At 42.9% G+C, this 21449-nt stretch overlaps 1 long non-coding RNA gene across 5 annotated transcripts in view; it reads right to left on the reverse strand.

The window, feature by feature from the left end:
* Positions 1–21449, reverse strand: part of LOC306664112 — a 160331-nt gene that overhangs the window by 46589 nt on the left and 92293 nt on the right. For all 5 annotated transcript variants that reach the window (XR_013764648.1, XR_013764649.1, XR_013764650.1 and 2 more), the window contains 3 exons: positions 11728–11888; positions 6054–6251; positions 4688–4901 (listed from right to left, as the gene is read on the reverse strand). This is a non-coding gene — a long non-coding RNA (uncharacterized lncRNA). The remainder of the gene's footprint in view (positions 1–4687; positions 4902–6053; positions 6252–11727; positions 11889–21449) is intronic.

The following is a 21449-nucleotide window of genomic DNA, read 5'->3' on the forward strand; positions in this document are numbered from 1 at the left end:
CTAAACTGAGATTTCATCTCACCCCAGTCAGAATGGAAATTATCAAGAATACAAACAAAAATAAATGTTGGCAAGGATGTGGGGGGAAAAGTACAATCATACATTACTGGTGGGAATACAAGTTGGTGCAACCACTCTGGAAAGCAGTATAAAGATTCTTCAGAACACTTGGAATGGAACCACAATTTGACCCACCTATTCCACTCCTTGGTTTATCCAAAGGACTTAAAATCAACATATTACATTGACATAGTCACATCAATGTTTATAGCAGCTCAATTCACAATAGCTAAACTATGGAACCAACGTAGGTGTCCTTCAACAGATGAATGGATAAAGAAAATGTGGTACATACGCACAGTGGAATATTACTCAGCATTAAAGAAGAATGAAATTATGGCACTTGCCAGTAAATGGATGGAGCTGTAGAGTATCATGCTAAGCAAAATAAGCCAACCCCCCCCCAAAAAAAAGCAGAATGTTTTCTCTGATATTCAGGTACTAATTTGCAATAAAGAGGGGGCAGAGGAGGGTGGTTAGGGAAGAATGGAGTTACTTTAGGTAGAGAGAAGGGGAGGGGGTATGAGGATTGGAAGGATAGTAGAATGAATCATTACCCCATGTACATGTATAACTAGACAACTGGTGGGATTTTTACATCATGAATAACCAGAAGAATGAGAAATTATACTCCATTATATTTGATGTATCAAAGTGCATTCTACTGTCATGTATAACTAATTAAAACAAAATTTAAAGAAATTTTACAAATGAGAATTCCTTTAGTTTATTTTAGTCCTTGGCCCTGGTCCTCCTAGGATATACCTTATTCTCTTATCTCCAATGTCTCCTGAACCTCCAGTCAAAACCTCATTAGCCTTAGATGCAGTAAAGTGCTGGACATTTCACTTGGTCACTAAATTGTCAGCAAAACTCTATCCAGTTTCTCATCTTAGCCGAGAACTGTCTTCTTCCCACTCTAGATTCTTGCACTATTCCAGTCTTTTAGGACTCAACTTAAATTTCTTTCTCCTTCCTCCTCTATAGAAATGATCTCATTGTGACCAAATCTTGTTGCTATTCATTTCGCAATATTGATTTTATTTCTACTTGCAACAAACTAAATTGGATTCCTTTACTCCTCTTACTTGCTAGATTTGAAACTATCTTGTCGTCCCATGCAACGGAGATTTTGAAGTCAACAACAATAAAAATGACCAAGTCCAACTACGAAGATGACAACCATAATCAACTAAAGCCCTGACTAGCTTTCATCAATACATTCTCTTTTCTGCTTAAGTCATTTTGAGTTTTCTATCACTTACAGTGACACGCAGCCCATGAGATAAACCTTTATGAGGACTACATGGACTCCTTCTGACTTCAAAAGTAATCATCTCTAATGAAAGCATAGGAAGGGCTGTGTAGGGACTATGTGTGCTAATGTTGGGAAAGATCAGATTGTGGGATCCAAAAACACAGTGATTCAAAAGCACAAGTTTTGTGAAGTGACTTTTAGTTGGGCCTGGTTTTTGGTTTTATGCCCCTGCTATCTTCTGTGAGCACTAACAACTGAGAATAGGCTATGTACCTTACAAATGTTTTAATAGCTGTCCCACTGTGCAATAGTGGATGTTTGGTGGACAAGTCACCTATTAGAGCCATGCGTTGGTGGCAATTTCCAAAGCAAGAAGAGGCCTTCCCTAAAAGAAGAAGGTGGACTAGGCAGCTATGGGGACCATTACTTGCCAGCTCCAGGGAGAACCAAAGCAGGGCAGAACACCCCAGTCCCTCGTACTTGGGAAAGCCCCAGAGGATGACACAGTAATGGCCAGGGGCTGTTCCTACCTCAAGCAGGTAGTTTGTTCTCAAGGTGGAAACTTGTTTCAGAGGTGTCTGCCTTGCTGGATTTGGGCAGCTTTGTTGCATTACTTGTCCTCGATCATGTCAAAACATTGCTCAGGGCTGGGGATGTAGCTTGGAGGTACAGTGTGTGCTTAGCATATGTAAGGCCTGGGTTTAATCCTCAGCAACCACAACATCAACCTCTCCAAAAAAAACATTGCCCATAGGGAGATGCCCACTGCTTCCTGAATATCTTTGACATTATTAACCTTGAGTAACTTGAAACAACAGTAGAGTGTTGGCCTCTTCATCTTATGTTGGTATTTTTCCCAACTAAAAATTGTAGCTTCCTGCTTCCCCAAAATCAGGTTCAGAGGGCACCTTCCACATACTAATTTCAGTCCCAACAAAATGAGTCTGTTGTGTCTCCGCAGAGTTGCTGTGGGACCCAAAACTTTCTCGGCAATGCCCTCGTCCCCCACCCAGAAGCCAGAAGAAAAGTGTTCCACAAGTATCTATAAAGGGGGATCAGCAAAGGTGACCTTTCTTCACCCCACTCCCTTTAGCTCTGAGCTATGAGCATGCTTAAAAGTGCAAGTGAGGAGCCCATTCTGAATAGCCCTTGTTCTCTGGGATAAGTTCAAAGGTATCAAAAGTCGGCCTGGGAGACTAGAGGGAAAATGCTTTCTACTTAGCCGCCACAAGTGTTTAAAGTCTGAGGGCCTCAAGAAATTCAAAGGTGAGAACCAAGAAGGAAGTTGAAGATTATTCCCTGACTGTTGGAAGATATGGCTTTTTTTTTTTCCCCCTGCAGGCAAATCAGATTCACACAGCTGTGCCTTTAGAACAATTAGACACACCTAGAAGATCACTCGGGGATGCCAAGAAAATGTCCCCAGGAGAGAAAGTGAACATTCTGACATCATATGCACTGATTGGCTTTTTAAATTCTGAGGCCTTTGCACACAGATTTTACTCAGATAAAAGTGCAAGAGTCTGGACCATATGCCCAAGTGTTTTCTCTCTCTGCTGTGGGCTGAGGCAGCTGGCAAAACATGATCTAGGACTGATGAAACTGCTCTGACAAATCACTCCAGTGGGGTCTGTAGGACAGGGTCTGAAAGATGTCTGAATTTTAAAAAGGTACTAATTGCTCAAAGGATGAAATAATTCCTCTGAAACCTAACCCGGTACTCTAATAGGACACAGAATGATATACAGAGAATCTCAAAGAGGAAACCTGCTTGTTTTCTTACTCCTGCTGAGAAAGGAGAAAACATGCCCACTAAGAATAGGGCAATGTCGAAGAATGTTCTGACATGGACTTTTCAGACACCAATGAATCCTTCAAGAACTATACCGCCAAAATTTTAGCACCTGAGCCAGACACTAACACCAAACATATATATCAAAGCCTTATTAGAAACAAGGCTACCTGTCTGTGCAAACCTCCAAGGTCCATCAGTTCAGTCCTTCCCACAGCTGTGGCACAGGTGTGTCAGGAAGACAGGGAAGGTGTAGTGCCCATGGGGCATAAAGGAATATCACGTCCTCACACTCAGTACCACTAGGCTCCCAGGGAGAACCTGAACTCCACATCTGGGCCCTGGTCCACTTCTTTGGCACATGCAATTAACAGCTGTCTGATAAAATTTATCAAACACAAAATCCCATGGTACTTGGCAATGAAACCAAGTAAGAACTAGATGACATCTGAACCAGGCAGGACCTGGGAACTTTGGTCACAATCACTATTTTATCCTGCCACAGAGTCTCCACATGGAGGGATCTCAAAGATCCTGGGCTCACCAATGCTCATTTCTCATCCTTATTTTTGTCTAAAGAACTTGAGGCCGAATGCTTTCCCTGATAAATGGATGATGATACATAATGGGGGTGGGGAGGTGGGAGGTAAGAGAAGAATGGAGGAACTTTAGATTATGCAGAGGGAAATGAGAGGGAGGAGCGGGCAGGGGTATGAAAGATGGGAGACAGAGACAGACATCATTACCCTATGTACATGAACAATTACACGAACCGTATGAATCTACATCATGCACAACCATAGAAATGAAAAGTTGTAGCCCATTTGTGTACAATGAATCAAAATGCAGTCTGTAAAAATAAATAAATAAATACATACATAAATAAAATCCCTGGCCTAAAAAAACCTTGAAATTTGAAGACAAGCCAACAATTCAAGGCCTAAAACCCCAAAATACATCAGAGTAGAAACCTCAGCTCTTAATTTCCATGGTCGATGTTATTTGGGAAAAGAATGGACAAACCAATTCAAATAAAGAATGACAGTTCCAGGCTAGCTACTCTATGCCCCAAATGAATGATTAATATACTACTGCTGTCTTGCAAAAAATATGATCTAAACAAATGGCAGCATAAAAAACATCCCAAGGTTATTCAGTATGCACACAAAACACATTAGTCTCCGGCAATATCTCCTAGAATTAATTGAGTATAAAATATCATGCAGAAATGGGGGTACTCTTTTGGAAATGGAGGAGGGTAATGGTTTTACAAAATACAGCAGTGAGCCCAGCATCCTATTACCCTCCCTCTGTTCCCTTCTCTGCCTCTTTCTTCCGCAGAGACAGTGATGCCCAACAAGGGAGTCGACGCCAAGATTTCTAAACAGAGAGCGTGATTTACAGATGAATCACGGCTGTGTGGCCTCCAGCTCCGTCAGAACCCAGGAGGGAGTCGCTCTCCAATGGTAATGGCCTCATTACTGATGTTATGGAGGCGGCAGCGTGTCTTCTCTGAAAGATAAAGCAGTATTACCCACACTTCATAGGGCAAATTAAATTCCTTTGAGCTTATTTACCAACTTGAAGATGGTGCTGTTCTCTGTGAGCAGAAGTTTCAAAGTGGGATTATGCTAATAATTCATTCTGTGGCTCATTGGTATAGCACCAGAGGGATGACTAGTCACATGGTGTCTGCTTAGATGATGCTCTCTCCTGTCTGTAGAATATGCTGGCATTTCAATCTTCTGCTTGACTGGATTTTTTTATTGGGTGGTCTTTTGTCTCATGTGTCTGTTTTGGAAGAAGAAAATATCGTTAGCACCTTTACAGCCGCCTACTGTGGATGTCTTGGAGCTTTTGGTTCCACTATTATTTACTAAGCACCTGCTTTCTGCCAGACTCTGTGCTTAGTCTATCTGTATACCTTATTTCATTTTAAGATGATGGTCACCTCTTGAGGTAGATCTCATACCTCCCCGTTATAGAAACTGATAAACCAAGAAATTAACTTCTTGCCCAAGGACAAAGGATATTGAAAACTTAGAGGCTCAATATGCATCCTCTATCCTAGAGCCTCTTCCCCAGTACTGTAGCTTGGTCTGACACATAGAATCGGGAAAGAATGAACTGCCACCGGGTCTGCGATCTATAGCCACATAAACAGGTCTGCGATATTCTTGTGTGTGAACTGTGACAGTCCTCATATGCTAGCTTGTTAATAAAATACTACAGCTCCTCCAAGTCACTCAGACCAAGGATAACAGGAGTGTTTTTTCCTCTGATCCTGAAAACCTTCAACTGAGCCTCAGAGCATAACTCACAGCCGTTACTGTGACCAAAAGAAGTATCTTCAGCCCTGTGTACCTGCTGGTCCCACATTGCAGGTTTGGCCAACAGCAGGTCAAAAAATATGGAAAAAAATGTTTTTATACAGAACATATACAGATTTTTCTTGTTATTATTCCCTAAACAATATGATATAGCAACTATTTACATAGCAATTACAATGTATGAGGTATAAGTAATCCAGAGACAATTTGAAGTATATGGGAGAATATGCATAGATTATATGCAAATACTTTGTAATTTTATAAAAGCAACTTGAGCATCTGAGAATTTTGGTATCTGCGGGGGATCCTGGAATCTATCCCTAGTGCATGAGGGATGACTGTATTTAGGACTTACTAAAATAAGAAACATGCAAGTGGTATGTGAATTACCCAATGTCACCAGTTCCTCAGTATCCAGTGCCTATTTTCCTCCTTGGCCTCTTAGACAAGCGATATTGATCAAGTAAATTCACTACATCTTAGATGGTACTTGATATGGGATAATCACATAAAGTTCGCACACATTTTCATATTATTTATAAATATATGTACTGTGGTTAGTGCAGAGAACTATAATATGGGGAGAACCATATTGGAGAATACTGGTTCTCACCTGAAGACAAGCTGATCTTGCAACCATTTCTGTGCCACTTGTATTTCTCTTATTGCAGCAAATCAACATGCCCACCATGTTGATTATGATGAGTAACAGTAGATCTAAAACTTCATCAGATTGGAATCTGTTCAGCTTTTCTCCAATTCTATGCCTTTCGATTTTGCTTGGCATGTGGTCCATAAGAAATCACTGCTCCTTCAAGAAGAGCAGTAGAGACGGTCAAGGGCAAGGATCACCAACCCACTCACAGGGGCACTTTTCAAATTTTCCCACCCATCTCCCCCAGGTCAGAGGTAGTTAGCTCATTTGTTGGCTAAAAGTTAGCCAAAGTTAGCCAAAGGCCTTCAGCAAGTGAGTGGCAGAAATCATGTGCTTTATCTTTAAAATCTGTGAAAATCTTTTATTTTTGCCTATAAGAAGTCCATATATTTTAATATAAAAATAATCCTTCATATTACTTATTACTTAAAGATGAAGTGTCAAGATGTATTATGTGGGTGTTTCAAGTGCCACTTCTCTTTCTTTGAGTGCAAATATAGAATAAGGTTTAATGCTCTTGGTTCTTAAAAACCAGAGAAAGGATAGGAGTGAGAAGAAATGGGATGGGTGGGGGGAACTGTTTGGCCAAATGCAGAGCAGAGTTCAATGTATCATAAATTAATAAAAAGATCAAACCCCAGTCTGCCCTACTTTAACCAAAACTGTGCAAGTGCAGGTGCTCCGTGTCCCAGCTGTGTGGACAACACAGTCACCATTTCACAGAAAGGAGTACTTGTCACAAGGCTACTGAATATCCTTTTCCTGGCAGGGCTCCTGGTCCACACACGGGAGGCTGACTCATAGAGATGCTTCTTCACTGACCCAGCCTGGAAATCCCCAGTCCACTTTCCTAGTCTCCCTTTCTCTCTTCATCAATGAGCTGGAGAGGTGACCATCCCACTGTGTTTCTCAGCTGCCCTGGCTTGACAGAACCAGTCTCCCTGATGATTGGAGTCCTTATATGGAATGGGCACCAGGTCATAGAAGGAGTGGCCTCCCTGGTGAGGTCCTGTTACACACAGTGTGGGCTGTTGTCAGCAGGCCTTATCTGGCCATCTGTGTACGCCTATGAGGATGGTTGCCATGACGCCAGGTCTGTAGGCAGTGAGTCAGTTAGGTGGTAGCCACGCAGGACTTCCAACAGGACTGATACTCCTGTGGGAACTCAAGGAAATCTTGAAAGGTACCAGGAGAGATGTCAAAGCCTGAACAACCCTGGGGGGCAGTGGAGAAGGAGCAGGCAATGCAGGGAGAGACAGGGAAGGTTCTGGAAGTTCTGAGAGATTGCATCCCAGGTAGTGTTGTTCCTAAAACTCCCTTAGAAAGAGCTGTCTCCCTCCTTCATTGGACCTCCTGGGCCATCACAGTTGTCTTTGGAGCTCAGCTTGGATCCCTTGCTATTTCCTGTTGTTTTCCCATTTACAATAGCCTCTGTACCTGCTTCCCTCTCAGGTTCAGGGCCCCATTTTTATGCTCTCTCTGCTTCAAAACCTGCTCTATGGGAAACTTCTCTGCTGATTCTCTAAGGATTCCTGAAGTGCTTGCTGTGACTCTTGTGTCTATATTAAGGACACAGCAGAGATAAGGACGTCTTCCTAAGATGCTCTAGTGGCACAGCAACAAGCCAGACCTGAAGAAAGGACATAGTAGAAAATCTAAAAAGAATTAAGTTTTCTTGATAAACTGTTCTAAGAATGTTAACCCATGATAGATACATTGTGAACTCCACAAAAATCACCTGAATGTGTATTTAACCATTTCTGTATATGTATTTCCTATTATTGATAAAATTTGCATTCATATCATATATTTATGATTAATGGCTCTAACCCACTGGGGAAAAAAGAATTAAATTAAATAATTTCTGCAATATCCAAGTAAAGTAAAGTGTATTCATAGGAGCTGAACCTCGGTGTGCTCCAAATTTTGGAAGATTGCAAAATTTTCTGGTGTGAGGACAAAAATCAAAAAAATAAGGCAGAGGAAAAGAAAAGGCAGAAAGAGAGAGAGAAAAAAAAAAAAAAAGAAAGAGGAAAAGAACTCAAGCACAGGAGAAAGAGGCCATTTCAGTGCAGTCAACCCGAGTGCATTTAGAGCAAATAACCTTACGACTTTGCACCCAACAGTATCTGAAGAGACGGGAAGTGTGAGTTCGGTGGGGGGCAGCTGGGGTTTGAATCTTTTCTTTGAGCTGGACAGTGGAAGTGGCCCTTGGGAAAGTCATGATAGTTAAGATTTCCATGGACCATACCATGCACAGGCTCACTGCCCGGTGCTTCCCATCCTCCAATTCACATAAGGCTTGCAGCAACCCTTACAGGGAATAGTACCATGCTCCCCATTTATAGATGAAGGATGAGCCCAAAAAGAGCAAGTGGCTTGCCCAAGGTCACAGGGTTGGTAAGTAAAGGACCTGACATTCAACATGTTGTACTGCCCTGGAGCCCTCCCTGCTGACCACTTCTCCAGGGTGCTAGTCTTGAGTGTGTGCTCACTGGTATGCTCAGTCATCGTTTCCCAAATGCACAGGTATAAGTGAAAAAAGAAAAACTGGAAGAAAAGAAATTTAAAGTAGGTTTTGGAAAAGCAATCTGAACCAGAGCTGAGCATGGCAGGTCTGGATGCTCTGCAACACTCCAGCACACAGGAGAAAGAGCCAGGGCCTCGGAGAAGGGTTGCCCTGGGACCTCTGGCTTTCTTTTGCTCTTTAGAAGTTCCGAGCACTGGGTGAGTAGAGGAAGGGCTTCCCAGGGGTCTCATCACTTCAAGTCCCCCTCTTACTTTACAATGCTCACCTGGAGTTTCCAAGTACCCTGAAGTCTTTTTTAAAGACCTAAGCTGAAGCTGAAGACAATAAACTGCTCCACTATAGTCCCTAAGGGGTTGTTGACAAGAAATAAAGCACTGGTAGAGACCAACACTGGAAGCCACCAGACATAGAGTACAGAGTACACGGGGGTGTCCTTGGCCCTGTCATCCCACCCTACGGACCTTACCGGGAGAGAGTTCCTGCCAGATCCCTGAGCTAAGACACACTGTTTTTGCTCTTCCACAGTAGCCTAAGAGCACAGATTTGGCAACCTCAGCTGGTCTTTAAAGAGCCTCTAAGTGGACTACAGCAGTTCTTCAGATGTAAAGTCCTTCCTGGGGGTGGTTGGGGGAGGAGGAGGCAAACAAAGTTGCCTAAAACTGAATCAAACCTGGGAGAGTAGATGAAACCTCAGAAACCTCTTGCTCATTGTGCTAATTTTTTCTCTAGATGCTTCTTAGCTGGACTGAGGGACCAAGCTGGTTGGTGGAAATCACGGGTGGAAGCTTCTGACTGGGATTCCAAAGCTTGGGTTTCAAAGTTTCTATAAATGAAGATGGACATTGTTTCTGATAAGTGTCTCTAATAAAACCACGTGGGAGGAAATAAGTCTTGTTAGGTGCTGGGCTGTCTTTTGTCCTTTGGCTTCTCCCCTTCCCATCCAGGGGAGAATGCTCTCTTTCTGTTGGGTGGGTATGAAGAAGCCATGCTGAATTGAAAATTCAGTCCAGGGAGGAGTAGTTGTCAACTGTGGTGTCAGGAGGTACTGACGTGTTTTTCCAAAGCTTGTAGGGAGTGTGAGGAATAAGTGGTTGTTCATGACAGAATGCCAAAGTGTGGGAATAGGTTCCTTTACCAAAGACAAATTAGAGCCAACTCAACATTCTCACCATTTCAGAATCATTCTTTTTTCTTTTTTTTTTTTTTTTTTAAATATGGTGCACTTCACAAATTTGTGTATAATCCTTGTACGGAGCCTTGCTAATCTTCTCAGGCTCATTCTTAAACCCACACATTCTGATGTTTTCTTAAATGGTAGAGAACAAGATAGAATTACAGCTAGCAAAAGGAATTGCTATCCTCCATTTACAGCCATGGGTCCACCTTACGTCCATCAGGATGACTATTAAGTGACAACCACCACACAACAAACAGAAAACAAGAAGGATTGGTGAGGGTATGGAGAAATGGGAACATTTGTGTGACATTGGTGAGAATGAAAAATGGTGCAGCCACTGTGGAACACAGAACGGTAATTGCTCAAAAACTTGAAATTAATCCACATGATCCAGGAATTCCACTTCTGGATACATAACCAAAAGAATTGAAAGCAAAGTCTTGAAGAGATATTTGTACAACTATATTCATAGCAGTGTTTTATTCATAATAACCAAAAGGTGGAAGTAACCCAAATGTCCATCAATGGATGCATAGATCAATAAAATGTGATACATACTTATAATGGAATATGAGCCTTTAATGGAAGGAAATTATGAAACACACTACAACATGAATGAACCTCAAAGAAATTATACTAAGTGAAATAAGCCAGGCACAAGACAAATACAGTATGAGAGAAGTCAGACAAAAGTAGAGACTGCGAGTAGAGGGGACGTGGACAGGTTGGAGGCAACGGGGAGTCATTTAATGGCTACAGAGTTTCAGGTTGCGAGATGAAAAGAATTCCAGAGACAAGTTGCATAACATTATGAATGCATTTAACATTCTGAACTGTGTAATCAAACTATTAAGACAAGAAATTTTAATGTTGTGCATATTTTACCATAATTAAAAATTAAGGGCTGGGAATGTGGCTCAGTGGCAGAGGCTTGCCCAGCATACACGAGGCCCTGCGTTCAATCCCCAACACCACAAAAAATTAATTAATGAATTAATTATTTTAAAGATGCAATCATAGGACTGTGGGAGTGTGTTACACACAAAGCATCACCCAGCACAGGTGCACAGTGAAACAACCATTTTAGATGACAAAGTGTGGAGAACCTTAGGGCATTGCTAAGACCACTTTCTCCCTGTCCTCCTCTTTTTCTTCATTTTTCTCCTTGTGTTCTGTGTACATTTGTCAACAGAGACTATTATTTGCAGAATCTTGCTGATTTGCCCTTCCTTTTCTGCCCTGGCTATTTCTACGACCTCATAACGATCTGCTTTTTCTTTCCCTCCAATTTTTTCATACTCCACTTCCATTCAAGTATTAAAAAAAAAAAATCAAAAACCTATTTTCCTGTTTCACTAGCCTGCCCATTTCTCCTTAGTTACTGTGTTGGGTCTAACCTCAATACCCTTTATCAGAAAACCTTGTTATCTCTTGCTTTCTCTCATGAGCTTCATAGATCTAGCAGAATCCCTGATTTTATCTACCTGAGAGTCATCGGGAGGGCCCATGGTCTGTCCTTGAGGGTCATCAACCTGAGCCCTGCACACAGGGGTGGAGGTGTGAGTCACTCAGCTAGGAGTGAGCATGCCATCATCTTCATCTCCCTGTGGCCTTGTGGCTCTCTGCTTGTTATTGCAGAGGCAGAAATTCTCTTGGTGTTTACCGCGGTTTGAGGGAGGAATGAAGTACCCATCATGGGAGTGGTGAAGTTGGGAGCTCACAAATGTCTGGGACCTATTAGATCATTTTTTTTCTTCTCCACAATTTAAGCTTCTCCTCTCCAAGAAGCTTCCTTTGGCTTCTCTAAGGTTTTGTGCTCTGTTTTCTGTTCCAATGGCAAGAGAGGAAACTGACTTACAAATACTTAGCACAAGCTTTGTACATGCCATGTCATTTCTGAATGAATTCATTTTGATGGACCTTACCTCTTTGACTAAACTGAAGATATTTTTGAAGATGAGGAACCAGGTCTTTATCTTTTGCTTTCACCACTTCACCATACCCATAGCTGGATCCATCGTAAGTGCTCAGTAAATTCCATGAATTGTTGATCTGGAAGCAGGACCCTGAAGTCTCATAGAAGAACCTGAGGGCCAGGGAGAGACAATGCCCTTTGTTGATCCTCCTAAGGGACAAGCAACTCCAAGAAGAAATGGCCCAGTATAAGGAGCCACCTCAGTTCTTCTTTTATTGGCATATATTTCTCCAGGATTTCTCTCTTCACCCTTGAGAAATGACTGATGTGGATTTAAGATAATCAATTATTCAGGACTTCTGTATCAGCCCAGATTCATAACCGGGAAATTTCCAAGAAATTTACTTCTCTTTTTCCTATTATGTTTTTCCTATTTCAAAAGTGGATTAAGTTGAGGTCACTCTGCACCCCAAGGTGCCATAAAGAGTCATTATCCTATAAAATCCCATTACTTTGCAAGCACAAAATGTTAAATAGTTATGCCATGACTCTGACTTATGAGACGAAGAGGACATGTTATAGAAATCAAATCTCCCAGTGGCTCTCACACTCCACAGAACTTATGGCAATATTTAGGTATCTCTGCCCAGGAAAGAACCTCTGAGAAACAGGAGACAAATTCTCTTGCAGCATAGGAAGAATCTTAGTAAGAGTCATCCTTAAGTCCTGACAGAAGTGAGTGACAAGTCAGGAATCCATCCTTCCAGGTAAGCCCCTCGCAGGGCTCTACCAGATGGCTCCTGGTTGCTCAGTGGCCTAACTGAACATTTGGGATTGAAAACACATAGGGAATTCAGAAACAATAGAACAACAATTCCTCCAGCCCTGGCACAATAGCCCTTTGTGTTGTATATTCTCTATGAGAACATGACAATTATTTTCTGAGCCAACTTATTTGAGCAGTAATGTTGTATGGTGCAATGCAGGATATAATTAGAATATCAAGGCCAGTGAAACTAACTGTTTCAAATCAAACCCTTATACAACACTGGCACCAAAAAACTGCCATCCCTTATTTGCTCTTTGAGGGAACCTTCCCCATGCATCAGGAAACATCAGTTGTGTTTTCTGAGTGTTAAAAGATAAAATGCCTCATGCCCAGAACATAATTCACAAATCTTAAAGAGAGCTGAAGGAAGATTTTATCAACTGAGGTGGGTGACTGTCCCCAGGGCGAGGCAGTGGAGTCCTGCTGGCACCCCACTCCCAGGAGTATCAAAGGACCTTTCTTTGCCATTCTTGCACTCTCCTCTTTGTCCTCTGGGTCGCTAAGGAAACCATGGTAACATCAGTGCTTCTGCTGAGCGCTGAGCCTGCTCAAAAGACAAAGAAGTGGGTTCAGCTTATTGTCTAAGATCAGAACTATGATTTGGGAAAATATTCCTAAATAGTGCATGAATTGAAGAAATTGGCAGATGGCTGGATAATAAGCTAGATGTCAGTTACACATTACTAACTGTAGTGTCAATTTGACAAAATTGTCCCCAAGTCTCTCAACTTTAGGAGAAATGGGGGGACTGGCCAATGGGTAAAATCCTCAGGTGAAAAGATTTGGCAGGACCTTTGGGTTTGTCATATTTGATTGACTGGCTTTAGTAGCAGAGATGTCCCAGTGTCTGTTTTTCTACTACTGAGTTATATCCCCAGCCTTTTTATTTATTAGAGATAGGATCTCATTAAATTGCCAAGGTTTGTGATCCTCCTGCCTCGGCCTCCAGAGTTGCTTGGATTACAGGTGTGCAGCGCCGGGCCTGGCAATCCAGTTGTCTTTTCTAACAACATTTATTGCCCACGATTTTGTCTTCACTCATGTTGAACCACCATGCACTGGGTGTTGGATTCAGCTGTCTGTGGAAAGCTATACAAACCACATGCTTAGACAGAAGGAAAACAATACACGGCTTATTTTGTATCTACAAAGCTAAGCAAAGTGGGAAAACAAGCTTAGTCACTTTCACAAGGATAAATGAAGATGCTTCAAAGTGACTTTGGACCAAACATGTAAATCAGATGACTTTCAAAGTAATAAGAGACATTAACTTGGATCTGAGAATTAAATGCTCATGAATATCAGGTGGGTATTCAATAAGCAAGACCTGTTCGCTGGAATGGCCTAGATTTACCAATCAGGTGTCTTGGCTGGTCTTATCACTGGCTAGTTTTCTTCCCCACAATTCAGTTATTTTATTTGTAAAAGTGGACTCCTTTTTAGGAGGGATAAGTTCCTTCTTGGTAGGGATATTTCTTTTACTTCTTTGTATTCCTTCCATTATACGTAATACAAACCTTTGTCCATAATTAGATTCCAGTAAATATTTCATCAAAGATCAAATGAACAAAAGAATGAAGGACAATTACAATGTGTCATATGACTGCTGAGAGGATGAGGAAAATGACACTGACTGGCCAGGCACTCGACTGGAATGACTGGGTAGTGCTGTGGACCTACTGGGCCCTTTTGTGGTCAGTGTCCAGCATGCCTTCGCGGTAACCCAGGATTCCTTCTGGGAACCCCACCGAAAGGAAAAGGGAGGCAGGGCTTCAACCACACTATGGTGTGGTCAAGGGCACTTTGGTCCAGAGCTGGTAGATTTCCTCTCTCTTTAGACTTGGGGAGGGGCTTCCTGGACATTGTTATGTGATTTTCCCCTCAGGGCAATCCACTCCCCACAGTCACTGCAGGGGGCTAGATAAAGAGAGTCTGGGCTATTGGCTACCAGATCCACCCTCTTTCTTCACACCATCCTGTAAATCAGTTTCCTTGCCAGCAGGGAGACCAGAAGAAAGGAGGAAGAAGGTTGTAGTACTGTGGGCTTCAGCAGCTCCATGGATGAAACTGAGTTATAGCAATGTCAGCCCTGGGTTCACCGGGATCTAAACATAGTACACCGAGTTCCAGTGCAGGGGGCATTCACAGGTCCACAGTAACTGGGATGGTAGCAGCAGTCTCCAGCAGCTCAGCAGACAGGGAGCCCTTGTAGGTTCCAGACCAGGCCACACTAGCTTCCTAGCCTCTGGGGAATGCTTCCTAATCCCTGTGCTCCTCCAGGCCTTCCAACACCCGGTAACCTTTCTTCTCTATTCATTTCTTTTGATGGAAACATGTAATCCAGTGCCTGTTCTCTCGTCTAGACACAGATGTATACATACACCTCCAAAGCTCCACCCCTCTCGCAGGCCTAAAGGAGTCACAGTCCACGTCATAAAGAAGGTAAATAAGAAAACGGAAGTGGAGAGAATGCCACACCTTGCCAAGTTTAATTCCATTTTGAAAATCATGGAATTTGACCAGGCACCCTTAAGTCAACAAACACATTAAGGCACATACTCACGTACATGTTACAATGTGCCACCAAGATCCCCCCTGAGGAATAAAGAACTTATTTCCCCAACTGCTGGGATTGCTCCCAGAAGATCATTTCCAACTGTCAATTCTCTTCTGAAGAGAAGAGTTCATACCTCCTTCCAGAGAAAACCCATAGCCACCTAATGACTGGTTGGCAGGTAGGCATGAAGGCCCAAACCCATATTCTGACTATATAAGGTGATTCTGACTGGACCCCACACTTCCCACCAAGTTAGCTGAGACCTTTGCTGTCAATCCAGCACAGCTCAGCTCCTTCTTCCCAATCTGCGTCTCCATTCTATCTTTGTTTGGAGTTTATCCCAAGGATGCTCCTAACAACCCTCTTACGTGCCACTCTCTTCTTCAGAGTCTGCTGTCAAAGGGACCTTTTGATGGTTGATTTGAGATATCACCCTGCCTGGCGTAAGGGACACTTAGCTGGTAAAGCGTTATTTATGCTTGATGCTTCAGTAGGCATTGAGCCCACCCCTCTTCTGCTGAAAGGGAAACCCAGATGGTCCAGCATTTGATTAGAATGACTGAATTGCTCCAGGTGTGCCTATGAGGGTATTTCCAGAGGAGAGTGTACAAGTTAGTGAACTGAGTGGAGAAGAGCTGCCCTCTATGTGGGCAGGAACCAAGCAATCGGATTTTGACCCAGATGGAAAGAAGAAAGCAGAGGAAGGACAAATTCACTCAGTCTTCCTGAACAGAGGCACCCTTCTCCTGCCCATGGATGTCAGAATTCCAGGTCCTCTGGTTTTGGATTCTAAGACTCACTCCAGGGTCCCCAGGGTTCTCAGATCTTTGTCTTCAGACTGAGAGTTACACCACCCATTTCCCTTGTTCTGGGGCCTTTCCATTTGAACTGAACCAGGCTGATTCCCTGGTTTCCTCTCTTGTCTTTCACCTTCCACCAGCATTCCCCTTCTTCAGAGGAAGACGCAGAGGGCAGCCTTCGTTACACAATCAAATCTGTTGCTGCCTTAATCTGGACTTTCCAGGCTCCCACACTGTGGAAAATAAATTTCTGTTCTTTATAAATTATACTGTTATTATGGTTTGGACCTAAATGTCCCCCAGTGCATCAATGTTCAGAGGGGTGGAGCTTTTGGGAAGCGATTGGATCACGGGGGCTCTGACCTCATCAGTGGATTAATCCATTGAGGGCTGAAGGTATTATTGGGAGGTAGGACCTAGTTGAAGGAAGTAGGTTGCTGGGATGTGCTCTAAAAGGGTTTATCTTGTCTCCCCAGCCTCTTCCTCTCTCTCTGCTTCCTGGCTGCCATGAGCTGAGCCCCTTTCTTTGTCATACTCTTCTGCCATGATGTTCTACTTTACTTCAGGCTCAAAGAAAGGGAGATGGTTGACCAACGACTGAGAACTTTGAAACCATGAACCAAACTAAAATTTTCTTCCTCTCAGTTGCTCTTGTTAGATATTTTAGTCACAAAGATTAACACACCAATCTCAGGTATTTTATTAGAGGAACACAAACAAAGACAAACCTGTATTCATTTGGTAGGCCTGCTGTAATAAAGTATCACAGACTGAGTGGCTTAATAAACAGAAATTTATTTTGTCACAGTTCTAGAGATTTAAAGTCCCACTCACGGTACAAGCAGTATTGTTTCCTTCTGAAAGACTGAAGGATGAGGGAAGGATCTAGTCCAGGCCTCTCTTCTTGACATGAAGATGGTTGTCTTCATGGTTGCATGATGTTCTCCCTCTGAGTCAGTCTGTCTTTAAATATCCCCTTTATAAAAGGACACCAGTCATATAGGATTAGGGCCCACCTAAAAACCTCATGTTCACTTGATTGCCTTTGTCAAGACCCTATCTCCAGACAAGGTCACATGGTGAGGTTCTAGGGGTTAGGATGGCAACATATGAACTTGGGGAGGAGACACAATCCAGTCCATAACAGGTCCCAACCTACAACTACATTCAATCATGCCTTCACCCAGGAGGCACTGACCTGAAGCTGACAGCTTCCTGAGCTTTTCCTAAGATTCAAACTGAGTCACCTCAAGGGACCTTATTAATGAATCGGCCCACTCAGAGCCAAAGATGGGTTCCCCACACAGGTGGGCAAGATTTAAATCAGGAAGCACAGAGTCTGGTTCCCAGACTACAGGGAAACCTGCAATGAGAGTCTATTGGGAAATATGCATTTACAAGGAAGCAATTTATTACACATAGCTGGGCAATGAGGAATGTGGCTGATAGATCGACCTTTCTCAAGAAGGGTGTCTAGGAGTCTGACATAATTAACATTTTATGTTCTTTGTTATCAAAATTAATGACAGTATGTGGATGAGTAAAGGTGGAGGAGGAAGATGCAAGCAAATGGTGGGGTTTTCACTTGAGAAGGACGGATTTTATTTGTTTAATTGACTGAGAGAGTTATAATGGCATCCCTGTGGTTTTACTCTGCATACACCAGGTTTTCGTTTGAAACTGGAAATGTGATGATACATTGTTGTAGAATGCCTTGTTACAGTAAAAACCCTGAAGAGTCAACATTTTGTTAGTGGGGGGCAGGGCAGTAGGCAATGTGGGTTGCAGAAAAATTCATACATAAATGCTTAAAAGCAACTCAGAGCCAGTCGGTACTTTGGAACACAAATTGGTGTTAGAGTCGGTATCTGGAGCCATCAAAATCATGTTGGGATGGGGCATTTGAAAAAGCACAAACAGGCAGGGTTACAATTTGGCCCTGGGCCCTGAGTCCCAAGAATACTGGCCTCAAAAGCATCAGAAAGTTATGGAGGTCTGAGAATCAAGTGCAAATGTGCTCATGTGCCAAGAAAACCTAAGACGGCTATTTTCACAGCATATTGGGGCTTGGCCAGATTCCAGAAACCATCAACGGAGTAGCCTGCCCTGATACTTCAAAGGAAGAACTCACACTGATAAATCCTGCCCCACACTTTCTACAGCACACACTTAATCTTGAGGTATATAATACCACAACAATGAGTCACCGGGCTGGAGCCTCAGGCCTGTCCACAGGACAGGGAGAAAGAAAAAGTTTCCCACATCTGTTGTCTGGGGCAATTCCCCTCACTCCTTGAAACTGCACAAAAACAGAATAATAAAAACTGTCACAGGACAAATGAGTTATGGCCTGGTTTACCTGTACAGAGCCCTCAACAGGACTGTGACAAACTCAACCCACCACTTTTCATTACTGTGTTTTATCACATTTTGATAAAGCTTACTAGACAGTGGGTAACCAATCTACTGTATCACTTGGCTTGAGCTCAGGGATCTCAGGAGGCCTTTCAGCCATGAGGCAAACTGAGAACTTCTCTTTGACACACTCACACCTTTCTCAGGAGATTTGAAACTTGGAAAACCTGTGTCTTCTAAATTGAAATCAAATATAAATTAAAGTTCAGCTACTATTCATAAGAATACTTAAAATTAAGGCTATCAAACTCAGGTGTCATGGAAGAGAAGAAAGCAACAAGGGTATGCCAAGGTCAAGAGTGGAGGCCAATACTTCTTCATGGGGGAGAGTGGGTGATGAAAGACTGGTAATAATTCCTTTGCTACAAATTTTGCAGAGCCTGAAATGTTCAAGGGCAGAATAGTGATTGGGTGGGTCAGGAGACTTTTCCCATCTGGTCATTTGGCAGTGGTCTGTGGAAGGAGAGTGGAGATAGTCTAAACCTTGTGTTGGGTGAGACAAGTAAGTCAACACATTCAGCAACTGCATAGACCCTTGAGACATAGACACATAAAGACTACAGACATTTTTGGGTGTGTGCACATTGCTTTGTATTCATTCAGGTGGATTTCTGTGCACACAGATGCTTCTCCACTCCGTCCCTCGCCCCACCCCCACCCCCTTCTTAGGGCCACTGTGCATAATCCCCAAAGGCATGAACCACACAAAAGTCCTTTCCCAAAGACTCCCTGGTTTCAGCTGAGTTCTAACTTTCCTTTCATGCACGTTTTCATCTATCTCTCCTGGGTACCAAATGCAGTCTGATTGGACTCTGGCAGGCATCTGAGAACAGGCTCCACCACCACATCTGTCAATGAAAAGGAAAACGAAGAGCCGCCAATTTGTCTATTTATAGGTGCCAATAAAAGCCTGCTCAGAACTTTAGTCAACTAGACTGTTCCAGAAAGGGCAGCCAACAGTATGGCCTTTTACTGGCCAGGGCCACCTTTTTCATCACCTAAGAAATAAAACCTGCCAAGTTTTATGTGAGGCCCTCAATAAATCTTATTGAGTAATCTCATGCACATCAGCCACCCTGACTTGAGGAAAGCGAAACTTGGTAAGCATTATATTGATTTGCCAAGATAAGGAGCCTAGATTCTGTGGCAAAGTGCTTGAGGCCCCTCCGGGAGTGTCAATCAGTTCAAAACACAGGGAAGGGTTAAAGAAGGTCACAGCTCTCCTCAAACACCTCCAGAGTCCAGGATCCTGCCACATGTTAGGGCAGAGGGGTGGTGGGCACTGAAGCCACCCACAAGATACTTAGGAGAGGGGAATTGAGGCACTGGGCTTTCTGGATCCTGGGGAAAAGAGTCAGGGAATATACCAGTGTCCCCACCACCCAGCCCTCTTAAGGAAGAAGAAAAAACAAGAAGGTTCCCAGCCTGAGGACCTTCTCTAGAACTTCTCCCAACTGGCAGGGCTTGCTGTGGATAACTCTAGAGCCACAGAAAGACCGTCTCCTGGAATTGGGCAAGTTAAGTCCAAGTGTTCAAACTCTACCACTCTCAACTCCCAGAATCTGAGCAAATGACTCAGCTGCTCTGAGCTTCATCCTCCTAAAGTTCTTATAATGACTGACTAAAAAGATATATAATATTAATAAGGGATTTTATGAGACATTTTCTGAATATTTGTTTGTGTTCCATCTCTAAGAACAAAATATCAGAGGTTGGGTAATGTATGGAGAATTTTATTTAGCTGCTAGTTTTGAAAGTTCAAGAAATGGTACTGACACCTGCTCCACTCTGGTGAGGGTCTGCTTGGCTGTGTCACAAGGCAGTCAATCTTTCTGTGTCCCTCTCTCACCTGGGGACACATGTGAGGAAAAAAATCACTTGGTGAGACAGGAGCCTAGAAACAGGCTGACCTTCCTCTTTTGCAACAAACTTCTTACAAGAAGTAGCTGGCGACCCTGAGCACTGCCTTAAGGGCTCCCAAGGGCAGCATGCCCAGTGACCTCCCTCTAGGGTCCACCTTTTAAAGGTCCCTCCACCTCTTCACATCACAACACGGGGAACCAAGCTTCCCACACTTGAGATCTTGGGGAACACACAAAACCAAAATTACTTAGTGTCTACTCTTTGTGTTTCTCATAAGGACAGACTCTCAATGGGACAGAAATGTGAAGAGTGAGACTAAGTAACTCACCAGAGACACACAGTTAAAACATAGCAGATATCTAGTACATATTTTGATTACCTTGTTTATAATTTTGGAATCATAAAAACTTTGACTACCACCATATATACAGTGGCAATATTTTTTTGGCTGGTTGGTGGCAGAACACAAAACTAATAAAAAGTTTTACCCAGAATAGCCACTGTTATGTGATAAAATTAGAGAATTGAGCATTCGACTGTGCTTTTATTTTATTTTGCTCTTAGTAGCCACAGCCTTCACATGCACATAGGGACCACAGTTACTTCTCATTCTAGCCATGTCGTGTCAAGTTCTGAGTAAATGGGAGGTGAGAATGGGACACAGAAAGATGGCATGTGAACATAAAGGGCTGAAGATGAATCTTAGAACATATGCTGCCCCTTTATAAAAGAAGCAATTTCTTTGTTTTAGGGGAAAGACTGATAGAAATTCCAGGTGAGCTGCCATGAATGGAAAGGTAACAATTCATCCAAGAAGGTTTCCATCTCCACAAGTGCCTAAATGGAAGTGAAGACCAGAGTTAGCAGTTTTTTTGGCAGAGAACCACCTCTCTGAAGTCACTTCTCTGCTCAGCAATCAGGAACAGAGGCTGCCTCGGCTGGCTCCAGGCCTCTGCCCCAGACAACCTCCCATCCACTTCTCTAGGATGAAGAGAGTTAGCCCATGCACAGTGAAGAGGGGGCTACTTCAAGGTTTCTTTCTGTTCCAAAATGCCAAGGTTTTTACTCATGTCAAGAAGCTACTTTGAATCTATTTTAGGTAAAATAAGTAGAATCCAAAACAAGATTTTGTACTGGCCAAGCATAATGTTTTGGGGGTTCTAACTCAGCAGTAGAGCACTTGCCTACCATGTGTGAGGCACTGGGTTCAATCCTCAGCATCACACACACACACACACACAAAAAAAGCTAAATAAAATAAAGGTATT

Source organism: Sciurus vulgaris (genome assembly GCF_902686455.1).
Source record: "Sciurus vulgaris genome assembly, chromosome: 6".
Lineage (NCBI taxonomy): Eukaryota > Metazoa > Chordata > Mammalia > Rodentia > Sciuridae > Sciurus > Sciurus vulgaris.